At 36.5% G+C, this 16,620-nt stretch overlaps 1 protein-coding gene across 13 annotated transcripts in view; it reads right to left on the bottom strand.

Annotated features, from left to right (window-relative positions):
• The window catches only part of CHRM3 (cholinergic receptor muscarinic 3), a 504,026-nt gene that overhangs the window by 291,950 nt on the left and 195,456 nt on the right, over nt 1–16,620 (bottom strand). The window lies entirely within an intron of this gene.

The following is a 16,620-nucleotide window of genomic DNA, read 5'->3' as shown; positions in this document are numbered from 1 at the left end:
AACATGAAGGCATTTGTATCTTCCCGTAGAGAAATCCATCCAGATAAGTCTGTCTGGATGTCTGGATTTCACAGAAATGGCTTCATTCTAGTAAAACTCATTTTATTGAGATCACATACATCCCTCCCCCCAAATAACACGGGCAAGAAGAAAATAACTAGACTCTAATAAAACTACTTGTCATTCAAAATAAAACAAAAACCAGGGAGAATTATTAAGAGTCAACCAACACTGTATGCCAACTACAGAGGAATTAAAATAATAATTTTTAAAATAAGACAAAAAAAGAAATATTCAACTAAATAATAATGCTTGAAAAAATGTATTAATTTTTTTCTATATTACAGACACTACACAGAAGTGAACACTTTTCAAGCTAATGAAGGGTATTTTTGTTCAAGTATAATATCTTCATATTCCATCTTGTTTTTTGAAATTCCATTAATCCTACTACACCTGAGATATTCATCACTTTGAAAAAGCTGATCTGAGTTTCTGCCAATTATTTTTTTTAAGTTTTTTTTTATTTATTTATGATAGTCACACAGAGAGAGAGAGAGAGAGAGAGGCAGAGACATAGGCAGAGGGAGAAGCAGGCTCCATGCACCAGGAGCCTGATGTGGGATTCGATCCCGGGTCTCCAGGATCGCGCCCTGGGCCAAAGGCAGGCGCCAAACCACTGCGCTACCCAGGGATCCCAGTTTTTGCCAATTAAATACTCAATTAGGGACTGAAAAATATTCTACATGAAAATATTTCTATAATCCATGAAATCATTTCCACCTTTGCACAGTTTTCTTTCAACCACATGGAGTATCAGCTAGCTATACGGGGAAAATATAAGTCGGTTTTTTTTTTTTTTTTAGATTTTATTTATTTATTCATGAGAGACACAGAGAGAGAGAGGCAGAGACACAGGCAGACAGAGAAGCAGATCCCCTATGGGGAGCCCATGCAGGACTTGATCCCAGGACCCCCGGATCATGACCTGTGCAGAAGGGAGATGCTCAATCACTGAGCCACCTGGGTGCCTAGAAAATACAAGTTTTGTTGGATGAGGTAAGATCTGGATGTTTTGATGGCCTAGAAGTTAACAGGTGCCACTGGGAATCTGAGGTATAGTGAAGGAAAAGACACTGGAACGTAGGTTCGGGATTTATTTTCCCCAAGCCAATGAGTCTGTTCTATGCATAAGTATTAAAATCATAACAATGATTGCCATGACTTCCTTGTGAGACTTGATAACCACTCTCCCACATCCATAATGTTATAATTCCTTGAACTCAAGATTTATATTTGAAATTTCACATTATATGTAACATTGTTTTCTTGTACCTTTTGCTATTCACCCTCATAACATTATCCAATTGATGTTTTGATTTGTTTAGTTGTAAGGTATCGATAGGATTGTTAATATTTTTCGAGTAAGTAGAAACGTGGTCTTTAAGAAAGCGCAGGCCAGATACAGAGCTGTTTGACCTACTCTACCCTTCTTTTTCTCTTAAATGAGATACTGCATACTTCCTGATTATTGCTTTCATGATTTTACATTTCTGATTAATCGTTATTAATGTGGGGAGAGTGTGTCTAAATGCCCATGCACATGTGCGTGTAACAGGAAGAGACAGAGCAATAGATTAAGAAACACAAACAAGCAGAAAGACTGGCAGAAAGGCTGACAGAAAGGAGAGACACACACACACACATGGACAGATGTAAACATATACAAATGCAACATTTGTTGCATTTATATACAAACATATACAATATATGTATATTTATATACAAATATATACAAACATATACACAAAGACAGACATGTTTTTCTTCACCTATGGCCTCTTTATTTTCATTTCTCTTTACCTGTAGAACTTTCATCAATGAACGTTACACATGTTGAGGCCTGCAATTCCCTAGGCTTCAACTTTTGGTGTGTGTGCATGAGGCTGACCATGAATAGTGCTGTAGGGTGTGGTACCAGAGAGATTTTTAGAATATATAATCTGTGTGATTGTCATTGCTGTATAAATACACACCGTATATTTAAATATGCATAAAAACGTATGTTGTCTTCATTCTAGTTTTTAAACAAAACTAAAGCAATTTGTTGCTCTGAGATGGCATGTTCTGCTCCAAACCAGTAGTTGTTCCTCAGAGATAACCTATAATGTGGCCATATGAATGATGGTCGCTGGAGGGGGTTAAGGTGAGGGGATGAATAAACTAGGTGATAGACATTAAGGAGGGCACGTGATGTAATGAATACTGGGTGTTATATAATACTGATGAATCAATGACCTCTGCCTCTGAAACCACTAATATATTATATGTTAATTAATTGAATTTAAATGAAAAATTTTTTAAAAAGAATGATAATGCGTCTAGCCTTTGCTTGTTGTGCACAGTAAGTGCAATTTGCATCTGACTTGGCAAAAGTTTGTGCTTAATGACATCAGCTCTTCACTATCTGTGGAAGTCCTCCCAGGAGCACTGGATGAGACTCAGGGAAGATGAGGTGAGGACACCAAACCACATTTGCCTATTTTGTGCTGTGCTTTTAGGTGGGATTCTCCTTTTTTTTTTTTTTTTTTTTTTTAGGTGGGATTCTCCTAATCTTGAGTTCACGATCAGAAAAGAAAATCTGACTTCAACACGGTGCTTTCAACAATTGATAGATCTTCTAAGCACAACATTTCCAAAGAAACAAGAGCATTAAATGATACACTGGACCAGATGGATTTCACAGATATTTACAGAACTTTACAACCAAATGCAACTGAATACACATTCTTCTCAAGTACACATGGAACTTTCTCCAGAAGAGACCACATAGTGGGTCACAAATCAGGTCTTAACCAATACCAAATGATTGGGATCGTACCCTGCATATTTTCAACCATAATGCTTTGAAAATAGATCTAAACCACAAGAAGAAGTTTGGAAGGATTTCAAACACATGGAGGTTAAAGACCATCCTGCTAAAAGATGAAAGGGTCAACCAGGAAATTAGAGAAGAATTAAAAAGATGCATGGAAACTAATGAGAATGAAGATAGAACTGTTCAAAATCATTGGGATATAACAAAACCAGTCCTGAGGGGGAAATACATCGCAATACAAGTATCCATTCAAAACTGGAAACAACTCAAATACAAAAGCTGACCTTGCACCAAAAGGAGCTGGAGAAGGAACAGCAAATAAAACCTTCACCCAGAAGAAGAAGACAGTTAATCAAGATTCGAGCAAAACTATATGAAATAGAGACCAGAAGAATAGATAAACCAATAGCCAGCCTTATTAAAAAGAAGAGAGAAAAGACTCCAATTAATAAAATCATGAATGAGAAAGGAGAGATCACCACCACTACCAAGGAAATACAAACGATTTTAAAAACATATTATGAGCAGCTATATGCCAATAAATTAGGCAATCTAGAAGAAAGGGACACATTTCTGGAAAACCACAAACTACCAAAACTGGAACAGGAAGAAACAGAAAACCTGAACAGGCCGATAACCAGGGAGGAAACTGAGGCAGTCATCAAAAACCTCCCAAGACACAAAATTCCAGGGCAAGATGGATTCCCAAGGGAATTTTATCAAACATTTAAAGAAGAAACCATACCTATTCTACTAAAGCTGTTTGGGAAGATAGAAAGAGATGGGAGTACTTCCAAATTTGTTCTATGAGGCCAGCATCACCTTAATTCCAAAACCAGATGAAGACCCCACCAAAAAGGAGAATTATACACCAATATCCCTGATGAACACAGAGGCAAAAATTCTCAACAAGATACTAGCCAACAGGATCCAACAGTACATTAAGAAGATTATTCACCATGACCAATTGGGATTTATGCCCGGGATGCAAGCCTGGTTCAACACTCATAAAGCAATCAATGTGATAGATCATATCAACAAGAGAAAAAACAAGAACCATATGATCCTCTCAATAGATGCAGAGAAAGCATTTGACAAAATACAGCATCCATTCCTGATCAAAACTCTTCAGAGTGTAGGGATAGAGGGAACATTCCTCAGCACCTCAAAAGCCATCTATGAAAAGCCCACAGAAAATATCATTCTCAATGGGGAAACACTGGGTGCCTTTCCCCTAAGATTAGGAACATAACAGGGATGTTCACTCTCACCACTGCTATTTAACATAGTACTGGAAGTCCTAGCCTCAGCAATCAGACAACAAAAAGAACTCAAAGGCATTCAAATTGACAAAGAAGTCAACTCTCCCTCTTTGCAGATGACATGATACTGTACGTAGAAAACCCAAAAGACTCCACCCCAAGATTCCTAGAACTCATACAGTAATTCGGCAATGTGGCAGGATACAAAATCAATGCCAGAAATCAGTGGCGTTTCTATACACTAACAATGAGATTGAAGAAACAGAAATTAAGGACTCAATCCCATTTACAATTGCACCCAAAAGCATAAGATACCTAGGAATAAACCTAACCAAAGAGGTAAAGGATCTATACCCTAAAGAATACAGAACACTTCTGAAAGAAATTGAGGGAGACACAAAGAGATGGAAAAATATTCCATGTTCATGGATGGAAGAATTAACACTGTGAAAATGTCAATTCTACCCAGGGCAATTTAGACGTTTAATGCAATCCCTATCAAAATACCATGGACTTTCATCAGAGAGTTGGAACAAATCATCTTAAGATTTGTGTGGAATCAGAAAAGACCCCAAATAGCCAGGGAAATATTAAAAAAGAAAACCAGAGCTGGGGACATCAGAGTTCAGATTGAGAGTTCATGCCAGAGTTCAGGTTGTACTACAAAGCTGTGGTCATCAAGCCAGTGTGGTACTGGCACAAAAACAGACACATAGATCAATGGAACAGAATAGAGATGTGGACCCTCAACTTTATGGTTAACTAATATTCGACAAAGCAGGAAAGACTATCCACTGCAAAAAAGACAATCTCTTCAATAAATGGTGCTGGGAAAATTGGACATCCACATGCAGAAGAATGAAACTAGACCACTCTCTTGCACCATACACAAAGATAAACTCAAAATGGATGAGAGATCTAAATGTGAGACAAGAGTCCATCAAAATCCTAGAGGAGAACACAGGCAACACCCTTTTTGAACCTGGCCACAGCAACTTCTTGCAAGATACATCCATGAAGGCAAGAGAAACAGAAGTAAAAATGAATTATTGGGACTTCATCAGATAAGAAGCTTTTGCACAGCAAAAGAAACAGTCAATAAAACTAAAAGACAACCTACAGAATGGGAGAAGAGATTTGCAAATGACATATCGATAAAGGGCCAGTATCCAAGATCTATAAAGAACTTCTTAAACTCAACACCAAAGAAACAAACAATCCAATCATGAAATGGGCAAAAGACATGAAGAGAAATCTCACAGAGGAAGACATAGACATGGCCAACATGCACATGAGGAAATGCTCTGCATCACTGGCCATCAGGGAAATACAAATCAAAACGACAATGAGATACCACCTCACACTAGTGAGAATGGGGAAAATTAACAAGGCAGGAAACAACAAATGTTGGCAAGGATGTGGAGAAAGGGGAACCCTCTTGCACTGTTGGTGGGAATGTGAACTGGTGCAGCCACTCTGGAAAACTGTGTGGAGGTTCCTCAAAGAGTTAAAAATAGACCTCCCCTATGACTCAGCCTTTGCACTGCTGGGGATTTACCCCAAAGATACAGATGCAGTGAAACGCCAGGACACCTGCACCCCGAAGTTTATAGCAGCAATGTCCACAACAGCCAAGCTGTGGAAGGAGCCTCGGTGTCCATCGAAAAATGAATGGTTAAAGAAGATGTGGTCTATGTATACAATGGAATATTACTCAGCCATTAGAAAAGACAAAAAAAAAAAAAAGAAGAAAAGAAGAAACGACAAATACCCACCATTTGCTTAGAGTGGATGGACCTGGAGGGTATTATGCTAAGTGAAAAAAGTCAATCAGAAAGGGACAAACATTATATGGTCTCATTCATTTGGGGAATATAAAAAATAGTGAAAGGGTATACAGGGAAAGGAGTGAAAATATCAGTGAGGGTGACAAAACATGAGAGACACCTAACTCTAGGAAACGAACAAGGGGTAGTGGAAAGGGAAGTGGGCGGGGGGGTGGGCGTGACTGGGTGATGGGCACTGAGGGGGGCACTTGGTGGTATGAGCACTTGTGCTATGCTCTATGTTGGCAAATTGAACTCCAAAAAAAATTAAATTAAAAAAAAAAAGAAAATCAGCATACACATATAGCTTTTGATGTATTCCTGGTGGTCTTCAAGAATGACATCTGATTCTCATGAAAACTCCTTATCCTCCATGTAACTGAGAAGAGAAAATTAAGATCTGGAAGGGGAGATTCCTCAAGACAGCACAGGTAGTAAATGGCAGTGGCAGAGCCTGAACCTAGACTATCTGGATCCACAACTGGGTCTCTTGACTACCACACTACTGCTTGGTGAGTTAATCCCATCTCATATCAAACAGAAACTTCAGGGGGTGTGACCTTCCATGGTGGATCTGGAGGTTTAATGTGAGACAATGGACAGCATTTCGTTAGGTGTATTCTGCAGGGGATGGGGGAAAAAAGTGGAGAAGGGGGGGAAATACCAACTAGAAATGAGACTGCTTCTGAATGATGCCCTGTCTCAACCTACATTTCTCAGTGTGTAATGAAGAGTAGGGCTGGCAGGCAGTGAGGAATAGGCCAGTTTCTGTTTATCTATGGATTTGATTTCTTTTTTCTTATCTGTCTGAGGAAGAGGGCATGCAATTTATAGAAGAAGGAAAAACATATTTTCTGATTTAAGGAAAAGTTTTAAATGCAGACCTCAGAAAATGTTGAGGCTCTTGATTTATCAGAAGTGGCATTCAATACACAAAAAGTGCACCCTATTGCTATATGTCAATTAATAAAATCACCTCATAAAAATTAAGCAAGAACTACTAAATGATATGTGGTATGTCTTTTGACATACTAATTAAAATAAAAATTAAAACTCTGGTACATGTCTTCTATGAGTCTCCCTTTTAAGAAAGTCAGAGTAGGAGAAATTGTGATTGTCCCTTGGATAGGACAAAATACTCATTTATGATTAAAGAAAAAGACGTGGTGTTTCCATCTCTGAATATCTTTAAGCAGAGAGTTTATTGCTAGGTTCATTTGGACATGGTAGAGGAAAGAGCCACTCTAGAAACCCACAAGAGCAATCCTGGTTTCATGAGCCACTGGGTAAGTTATTTTATGAATGAGTGTATGTGTATAAACTCAAATCCATAAATTAGAATTTTAAAATTCTACTTAGAATTCTTAAAACCTGTGAGAATTTTCTCTTCATTTCACTTCATCAATATCAACATCATACACTTCTTACTTATAACCCACTGACAATAAATTTTAGGTAAATGTGCCTGAATTATCCATGTTATAAAAATTTTGTATACAGTGAGAAATGACCATCTTAAATTTTCTCTTAGATGCATAAGATGTCATTTAAAAAAGTATGGATTTAGAGGTGCCTGGCTGGCTCAGTAGGTAAAACATGCAACTCTTGATCTTGGGATTGTGAATTTAAGTTCCGTATTGGGTATAGAGATTACTTTTAAAAAAAAGTATGGAGTTAGCTAATGTTTAATGAATTGTCTACTTATTCGATATTATACTATTTAAATTGTCATTTTATACTATTTACATGCTGTAGAAATTAGCACATTAATGTATCATACTCAATGTGTTTAATGAATAAGAGCTTGATTCAGAATTCATAGATTTTCCAGTGAGCTTAACATTTTTTCTTTTCTCCTATACATTTTGACATTTTCATTACTTAGAAGGGGAAATGAAGTTAGCGCTCAAATTTTTGTTTTATTTATACAATGGTTAATCTGGTGACAAAAAAGTCATTAATGTCCAAAGCTTTCTTTTTAAAAAAAAAAATACCCAAGCCTTTAACAGAGGTAGAGAGTATGCACGCTGGAGTCAGATAGCCTAGATGTGAATCCTAACTCCACCATCTACTCGTCCGTGACTCTAGGCAAATGTTTTTCCTTCCTTTGACTCAGTTTTCTCATTTCTAAATGGGTTCATAATAGCACACTCATGCTGTTGTGAGGACCAAATTTTTAATATATGTAAAGACCTCAGAATAGCTTAGAATAATGCCTCACAAGGAAAAGTGCTATATTTACTTTTAGCTATTATGGTTATCTGTATAAAGTTACAAGATATTATAAATCTATTACAGATCAAGAATAACATTAGAGAGAACTTGATAACTATGGCATGAGAAATGGGACAGCAATATACCATTTAATAAAATGTTATAATCTAATATATAAAAGACGTAGGCATTAAAAATAAGAGGTATAAATAATGATAGAACAGTTCTTTTTTTTTAAAAAGAGAAATAAATTTTCTCTTAAATTTATTATTATTTAAATTTATCATTATTATTTAAATTTCTCTTAAGAGAAATAATATTTATTTTATTTTATTTATCCTCAAGCATGCACCTCATGGAGCATGATCTCAGGACCCATGAGATTACAACCCAGGAAATCATGACTTGAGCCAAAACCGAGTCAGATGCATAACACAGAGTCACCCAGGTGCCCCAGTGATATCACAGTTCTTGAAGCATGAACAGTAATATTAGAGATGATTCACACTTTGGATCATTCTTTTAACATCAATTTTAAGAGTTATAGAAATTTAGTGTGATGCATTTTTGGATAAAAATTGATCTTAATAGCATCAAATTAGCTGTAAACCTTAGTTTACAGAATTATACCTGAAGCCCATGAAGAACTATTAAAACTCAATAATAGAATGAACAGACCCCAAGAGAAATATAAACAAAAGATTTTAACAAACACTTGCTAAAGAATGTATACAAATGGTAACTAAGCAACATGAAAAGATGCCCAAGGTCATTAGCCATTGGGGAAATGCAAATAAAAACAAGTACCAACACATATGCTAGAACGACTAAAATAAACACTGGCCATAGTAAGCATTCATAAAAATGTGGAGCAACTGGAACTCTTAATTGCTGCTGGGAATGTCAAATCTATCACCATCTTGAAAAAGAGTTTGAGGATTTCCTAAAACATTAAACATCACCTACCATAAGACCTAGACATTTTACTCCTGAATATTTGCTTAAGAAAAATGAAAACATTTTCCATGCAAAGATATGTACACAAAGATTCACAGCAGAATTTTCTTAACAGCTCAAAGCAGCAAACAAGTCAAAGGTCTATTAAGAGGCAAACAGATAAACAAATAGTTACAGAATACTAATAAGCAACAAAAAGGAAAAAACTACTGATGCAGGGCAGCCCAGGTGGCTCAGCAGTTTAGGGCCACCTTGGGCCCAGAGTGTGATCCTGGAGACACCGGGTCAAATCCTGTGTCAGGCTCCCTGCGGGGAGCTTGCTTCTCCCTCTGCCTGTGTCTCGGCCTTTCTCTCTCTCTCTGTCTCTCATGAATAAATAAATAAAATCTTAAAAAAAAAAACTACTGATGCATATGTAAGTATGAAAAAATCTCAAAATAATTATGCTGAGTGAAAGAAGCTAGATCAAAACAGAGTACCTATTATATGATTCCATTTATATGAAATTTAGAAAATGCAAGCTAATCCATACTGCCAGAAAGCACATCAGTTGTTGCCTGGTGACAGGGAAGGAAGAATGGACAATGAAGAGAGTGATTGCAAAGAATTGCAACATTACAAAACATTACAAAGTGACAAACATTGTCATTATATTGCTTCTGTTGATGGTTTCACAAATAAACATCATGTTATGTCAAAACTTAACACTGGATGCTTTAAATGTGTGCAATCTATAGACATCAATTATGCTTTAATAAAGCTGGAAAAAAATAATAAATCAACTGTATGTCTCAATTTAATGTATTTTTCAATGTCCTGCACTTTATGCAAATAGACAATAAAGAAATGGTGTTGGCTCTGCAAGAAAAATGATTTTGCGTTGAATTGCTATATATAGGGCAGCCCCAGTGGCGCAGCGGTTTAGCGCCGCCTGCAGCCTAGGGCATGATCCTGGAGACCCAGGATCCAGTCCCATGTCAGGCTCTCTGTATGATGCCTGCTTCTCCCTCTGCCTGTGTCTGCCTCTCTCTCTCTGTCTCTATGAATAAATAAATAAAATCTTAAAAAAAAAAAAAAGAATTGCTATCAAATCCAGTTGTGCAGTTAAAAAAATCTTCTCTAAGCAAACATCATGCTTAACAGTTTTTATATTCAAAACCTTTGTCCTGCTGAAAATCGCCACATTCCCCCCACCCCAACTAGAAGTGGAACAGATAAACTTTGCTTTCATTAATGTTGCTGCGTGTGAACCACTGTTAGTGTCACCACATGCATTTGCAAGGTGGTGTTCACAAGTACCAAATGAACTGGTCCATATTGGAAACCTCAGAGTTATCAAAGTTTATGGTTTTTGGTTTGGCAAGAGAGCTCTGGCTCGCTCTTTTCTTGCATGTGAAAGTATCTATGTTGGTTATTTTAGCGCATATAGAACAATTAAAACAGATGGAAGTATTTAGGAGGAAATATCCTTGCCAACAAGAGTTTTGTCAGAGCTGTTCTTTTCAGAAACTCTAAATTATTAAAAACCACAAAAGTTTATTTAAACAATAAGTATGTGGGGAACATTTTCAAAAGCAACTTCTGAACAAAGAAGGCATGTGTGATAAGCACATAAAGATTCAGATGGCAGACTTGGGTTATATCCTGCATTTACCATGATATTTATCAAGAAAGTTCAGGCAATGATAAATGAGTTTGATTCATTTATAAGTAAATGACTTCTTTTTTTTTAAGATTTTATTTATTTATTCATGAGAGACGCAAAGAGAGAGGCAGAGACACAGACAGAGGGAGAAACTCCCTTGGGAGCCTGATGTGGAGCTCGATCTCAGCACCCTGGGATCATGCCCCGAGCCGAAGGCAGACGCCCAACCACTGAGCCACCCAGGTGTCCCTACATGATTTCAAAATATAATTATACATAAACTTCAAAGGTTTGCTGCAACAAAAATTATTTTTAACTCAGAGTGAAATTTATTCTATTCATTATGATACAGAGTGCGGCCTGTAAAATAAAGGAGCTCATAGAACCTAAGAAAATACGAAAACTGCTTTGCTTATTAATACCTACCTGGTCATTTCTTCCAGGAAGTAAAAAATATATATATTCCTAAATGCAAACAAAAGAATGCATAATTATGCCACGATCTTAGAATACGGGGTATAATGTGAGGCATATTTTCATCAAGTTTCTTACATCTTATTTATCAAGAAAGTTCAGGCAATGATAAATGAGTTTGATTCATTTATAAGTAAATGACTTCTTTTTTTTTAAGATTTTATTTATTTATTCATGAGAGACGCAAAGAGAGAGGCAGAGACACAGACAGAGGGAGAAACTCCCTTGGAGCCTGATGTGGAGCTCGCTCTCAGCACCCTGGGATCATGCCCCGAGCCGAAGGCAGACGCCATCAATGAGCACCCAGGTGTCCTACATGATTTCAAAATATAATTATACATAAACTTCAAAGGTTTGCTGCAACAAAAATTATTTTTAACTCAGAGTGAAATTTATTCTATTCATTATGATACAGAGTGCGGCCTGTAAAATAAAGGAGCTCATAGAACCTAAGAAAATACGAAAACTGCTTTGCTTATTAATACCTACTGGTCATTTCTTCCAGGAAGTAAAAATATATATATTCCTAAATGCAAACAAAAGAAGGCATGTGTGATAAGCACATAAAGATTCAGATGGCAGACTTGGGTTATATCCTGCATTTTAACCATGATATTTATCAAGAAAGTTCAGGCAATGATAAATGAGTTTGATTCATTTATAAGTAAATGACTTCTTTTTTTTTAAGATTTTATTTATTTATTCATGAGAGACGCAAAGAGAGAGGCAGAGACACAGACAGAGGGAGAAACTCCCTTGGAGCCTGATGTGGAGCTCGCTCTCAGCACCCTGGGATCATGCCCCGAGCCGAAGGCAGACGCCATCAATGAGCACCCAGGTGTCCTACATGATTTCAAAAATATAATTATACATAAACTTCAAAGGTTTGCTGCAACAAAAATTATTTTTAACTCAGAGTGAAATTTATTCTATTCATTATGATACAGAGTGCGGCCTGTAAAATAAAGGAGCTCATAGAACCTAAGAAAATACGAAAACTGCTTTGTTTTAATACCTACTGGTCATTTCTTCCAGGAAGTAAAAATATATATATTCCTAAATGCAAACAAAAGAAGGCATGTGTGATAATGATGCTAACTGTGGGCTTGTTGTATACAGGCTTTATCATGTTGAGATACATTCCCTCTATACTGAATTTGTTGAGGATTTTTATCAGAATGGTTGCTGAATTTTGTCAAATGCTTTTTCTGTGCATTTATTTATATGATCATATGATCATTATATTTCAATTTGTTAATGTGGAATATCACACTGAGGTTAGACAAGGTTGAACGATCCTTTCATGCATGGAAGTAAATCCCCCTTGATTTATACTTTTAAATTTACAACCATGACTTGCATTGCAAGAAATATTTCAAATTAAGCTAAGGAATGCATGTGAGCTTTTAGGTATTTTTCAGATCAAGTAATAAATTCCAAAATTAATTTATGACTCACACACACATATATAATGGAATGGTTGATTTTTCATTTTAGTTTTTCATACTAGTGGCATTCCAGTGAGATAAATAATTTAGATGGAAAAATAAAATCAATTTTTTTATAACAAAAAAGCTAAGTGAGAGTTTTATCTTAGTTGCAGCTTCTAAAGCTGTTGATAATGATGCTACTGTGGGCTTGTTGTATACAGGCTTTATCATGTTGAGATACATTCCCTCTATACTGAATTTGTTGAGGATTTTTATCAGAATGGTTGCTGAATTTTGTCAAATGCTTTTTCTGTGCATTTATTTATATGATCATATGATCATTATATTTCAATTTGTTAATGTGGAATATCACACTGAGGTTAGACAAGGTTGAACGATCCTTTCATGCATGGAAGTAAATCCCCCTTGATTTTATACTTTTAAATTTTACAACCATGACTTGCATTGCAAGAAATATTTCAAATTAAGCTAAGGAATGCATGTGAGCTTTTAGGTATTTTTCAGATCAAGTAATAAATTCCAAAATTAATTTATGACTCACACACACATATATAATGGAATGGTTGATTTTTCATTTTAGTTTTTCATACTAGTGGCATTCCAGTGAGATAAATAATTTAGATGGAAAAATAAAATCAATTTTTTATAACAAAAAAAGCTAAGTGAGAGTTTTATCTTTAGTTGCCAGCATTCTAAATTATTGAAGAAACTGACCCTACCATTAATATCAGTCCTATATGTATTTTTATTTTCCCTAGGGACATCAAAGCAAGGAATACAGACAGCCTCCACACCAACAAACACTTGTTCGGCAAGATGCCTAGGTATTTGCTAAAGGAAATTTGACAACTCTTTTTTTATATAAGATTTTATTCATTTATTCATGAGAGACAGAGAGAGAGAGAGAGAGAGAGAGAGAGAGAGAGAGAGAGAGAGAGAAAGGCAGAGACACAGGCAGAGGGAGAAGCAGGCTCCATGCATGAGCCGGACGTGGGACTGAATTCCCATCTCCAGGATCAGGCCCTGGGCCAAAGGCGGCGCTAAACCGCTGAGCCACCGGGGCTGCCCCAACAACTCTTTTTTAACAAACAAAAATGATCTAGCACTTTTCATCCATTTATTATGTCCCAAACATTATTCTAAGCACCTTCAATGTACTAATTCATCTCTCACAACCACCCTATGCAGCATTATTGCATTACTATTTTCCTTGCAGGGCTGAGGACTGGAGCCAGAGTGAGAATTGGCTTCCAGAAAGGAATCAGGTTAGCTAACCGGGCTTGCCCATAACACACGGACTTACTTTTTTTATTAGCACTCTGCTTACGTAGTAATAGTTTTTTGCTCTTTTAGTTTAGAAATTAATATATTTCGACCTAAATGAGATGTGAGTGGCAGGGGGGAAGAGAGGCCAAGTGGAGAGTGAATAAGAGTGAGAGGCCAGTATCCCTCCTCAGAGGACATGTGCCACAGGACTGCAGCCAGGAGGCTCTCACATCTTGGGTACCACCCTGTTCACCTAACGCACCCTGTTCACCTAACGAGAATGCGATTTGATGGTCTTAGGGGCATTTTGGATGCACAAAAGAGACGACTTAAAGGTTGACTCTGGATTTAAAATTTAATTTTCAGTTCATTAAAGTTATGAATCGAAATCACACCTTCCTTAGGAATTTTACTTAACCACCCGCCCCAGCCCACACCCCCACCATGAATCTGGTAATTTTAGCAATCAATTTAGAGTAGTGGGTCTCAGGTTTTAGGCTTCAGGATTCTATGCCACTCTTAATGATAATCGAGAAGCCCAATGAACTGTTCTTTAAGTAAATTAAACCTATCAATATTTACTATTTTAGAAATGAAAACTAGAAATTAAAAAAAATAATCCACTTGAAAATAATAAATACCTAAAAAAATTGACAGGAGTAATTTATCTTTTGGTGAAAAATAACGATGTTTCCCAAAACAAAGCAACAAAACAAAAATGTAGTAAAAAACAGTGGCACTGTTTCACATTTGTGCCGATCTCTTTAGTGACTGGCTTAATAGAAGACAGCTGGGTTCTCCTATCTGCTGCATTCTGTGGGTTGCAATATCATATTTGTGGAAGCTTCTGGGTGAGTCCACTGGACATGCTGAGGCAGCAAGAATGAAAAAGCAAAAGAGTCTGAAATTTTAGCATCTTTATGAAAATAGTTTTGACCACATGAAATCCCTAATAGATCTGGGGATCCCACAGAATTCCAAGGCACACTTTGGAAACTCATCGCAGCAGTGACTTTGAATGCTGTTTGTTACCAATCCATAGGTCTAAATCTTTTTAAGGGTCACAAAAACCCAGAAGAAAAACCTCCCTAAGCACGTATGTAGTTCTCATGCATTTAATAAGTTAACTTCATAAAAGCCAGAAACCTGAAGTTATCTTAATTACCCGAAAAAAGAACATAAACTTACCAAGATTTTTGTCCCAAATCCCAAGTTTAAATGATTATACATTTTACACTAGAGTTATCAGACTGTGATTCTACTAGGGTGATCTTAAAATTACATGTCTATAAACTACTGATTATGCAAAGATTCTCCTTAAAAAATATTAATGTTATGGTCTTGATTCTCTTAAACATTTATATTTTAATTCTGTATTTTCTCAGAGGTGAAAGATGCTTACTTCCTAGGGAAGGCAATTACCTTCCCAGTCTGACTGGGATTCCTTTCGACCTGTTCCCTTAGCCAGTGTTTTCATGGGTTTTTAATTAGCTGATCTTATGAGAGGCACTAGACTTCACATGGTCATTATATCAATGGTTCCATGCCATCAAGAGGGAATAAATCATGTAGCCCATGGTCCTGAATTCAGTTATAGGTATGACCTATTATTTTCCTTCTACTAAAAAAAGTCTAAAACTCTCACACAGGCTGGTGGCTTGACTGGATTTTGAATACATCTGGATCTTAAGCTTTGTATATGTCTTCTGGCCTAAGGACCTTTGAATTTGACAATAATTCATCATTCATTCATATTATCTGGACCATACAGTCATACAGATATTTAAACTCTTACCTGACTCAATTATGGATAGCTCATGCGGCTCTTCCTGGCATAAAAACCAGTGTCACTCAACCGATAAATGATTTCATGAGATACAGAATTCATCCTAACTTTATAAAAATAGAATTAAATCAAATTTTCCTATTCATAATCTCAGCCATTAAATGGAGCATTATGATTAAAAATAAAGAAAACCTAATGAAATTAACCCATGTAATCATAGGTTAAGAAAGTAAAATGGAAGGAATTTAGTCTGCACTTAAACAGCCTAACAATCTTTCGAAGGCACAGAAATTTAAAAATACCAGTTGGCATTCAACTTTTCCCAACTGCACCACTTCAGAGGAAAAATAGCTACAAATCCCTGGATTAAAGGAACAATAAAAGTATCTATATTTCTCAGACTGGAATGTTGTAGATGAACTCTATGTTGGGATCGATTTCTCTTGGATTATTTAGACTGATTTATCAGACAGTAACTGATCCTGTCTCTGGAGATCCACAGTCTGTCACTTCATGAAAGGGCAGTTGCCACTTGACATGCAGAGAGGCAGTAGAGTCTCACATGACTCTAGACAGAAGTCTCAGAGAAGGAAGCATAATGTTAGACATATTGTCAGAGACTGTAGGGGATCTTTCCATTTCTCAATCATTTCAGTTTTATCTGAAGAGAGATGGAAATATGTTTAAGAATTCATCGAGCCCAGAAATACAGAAATGGGATACATGAAATGAATGGAATGAACAAATACCAATGATATTATTTTCCTGATTAAAAAAAAGTCTAGCCTCAGGTTTCTCAGATGGGCTAAGAGTTTTCTATCCCATTTAAAATGTTATTAAGTCTCCAATTCAATAAATGCT

This window comes from Vulpes lagopus, chromosome 3 (assembly GCF_018345385.1).
Source record: "Vulpes lagopus strain Blue_001 chromosome 3, ASM1834538v1, whole genome shotgun sequence".
Taxonomy (NCBI): domain Eukaryota; kingdom Metazoa; phylum Chordata; class Mammalia; order Carnivora; family Canidae; genus Vulpes; species Vulpes lagopus.
Note: the sequence above shows the minus strand (reverse complement) of the source record. Positions and strands in the feature narration are given on the sequence as shown.